At 57.6% G+C, this 1,302-nt stretch overlaps 1 protein-coding gene across 1 annotated transcript in view; it reads left to right on the forward strand.

The window, feature by feature from the left end:
• MSRA (methionine sulfoxide reductase A) overlaps positions 1 to 1,302 on the forward strand; it is a 130,234-nt gene that overhangs the window by 100,409 nt on the left and 28,523 nt on the right. The gene's annotated exons all lie outside the window — the stretch shown is intronic.

A 1,302-nucleotide genomic window follows, 5' to 3' on the forward strand; every position in this document is an offset into this window, starting at 1 on the left:
ACAATTCCGGCCTCACAATGCAGCTCAAATTGGACCAGCTGCCGCTTCAATGGAGCGGTCTGCCCATCTCTGAGGCACGAAGCCCAAAGTTATTTCGAAAATTGAAGCCTTTGCCTTGCTCTGGATTAATGTGATTAAGCAGGGCTTGCTTTAATTTGTAGCCGTCTCTTCCTCGATTAATCACATCTCATCAGTCCGAGCCGCACGCCCGCCTGCGAGACAGAAAGTTTGCTTGATTGCTGTTTGTCTCGAGTGCTTCGGGGCGACTGCCGAGGCTGCGGTCGCGGGCACGTCAGGTCCGCCTGTTTCCTGAGTTTCTACGGAACCCTCGCTCGCCAGCGAGCCTTCCTCGTCTCCCCTGCCCTCCCGCCCCTGCATCCTTCAGTAATACAGGAAGGATCCCTTTCATCTCACTGCATCCACTGGTGAAGTCTGGAAGAAATCGCCGTCCGGGTTCTGAAGGCCGTTTCCAGGGGCTTGATGTTCTCTGGCTGTAATTAAAAGAGTATAGGCATTGTGATGATCGCAGATAAGCAGCTAGCTTTTCTAAATAAGAAAGTGTGCACCCCATTACCTGAGACCTAGATTTTCATAGTAACGGCAGTGGGGGACGGTGGGAGAGAGAAGAGCAGCGTTTTAAAAATGTCTTTCATGGTTTTTTTTAAGCCCAGTGAAATGATTCTGTAAAATGTGTCCCGGCAAACTGGAAACGGTCCGAAGTCAGGGCGCAGCTCTCCCCCCTCGTATAACTCAGCCAACACAGGGTTTGTCATGTTCGGGTTTTACTGTGTTTTTGGCTGAGTCTGATTTTCCTTCCGTTTTGTCGGAGATGAGAACCCAGCGTCGGGGGTGAGCACACTGGGGGTCGCCCGCCGCTTGTCACCAAAGAGCGGTGCCCCTTGGGGGATCCCCCACCTTTCTGTGCCTCAGTTTCCCTCCCCCCTGCAAAATCAGGAAGGGGGAAGGCTATTCCTGCCACTCCGTGGGCACCGCCCACCCCCACCCCGCGCTCTGGCTCGGGTCTTCCTGCCGCCCCTCCACCGAGGCCGAGGAGAGGGCCAGCGAGATGTCGGGGCGTCGGCCGCCCCTGCCGCGCCCGGCGTCGCTTGCCTCAGGCCTCCGGCGGCCCCCTCCGGCTTCACTTCATGCCACGTAAGTCAAGGCTCCCGCCTCGGTCCTGTCGCAGTCCGAGGGAAACAGCTAAAAGCCCTCAAAACAGTAGAGCTGTGGCTGCTGACAACGCGGTCGGCCCCCCCACCGGCCACTCCGGCCTCGCTTCCCTGCGCGCGGAGCCGCGGCGGT

The sequence above is a fragment of the Condylura cristata genome, unplaced genomic scaffold (genome assembly GCF_000260355.1).
Source record: "Condylura cristata isolate star-nosed mole 26May11 unplaced genomic scaffold, ConCri1.0 scaffold00014, whole genome shotgun sequence".
Classification (NCBI taxonomy): Eukaryota; Metazoa; Chordata; class Mammalia; order Eulipotyphla; family Talpidae; genus Condylura; species Condylura cristata.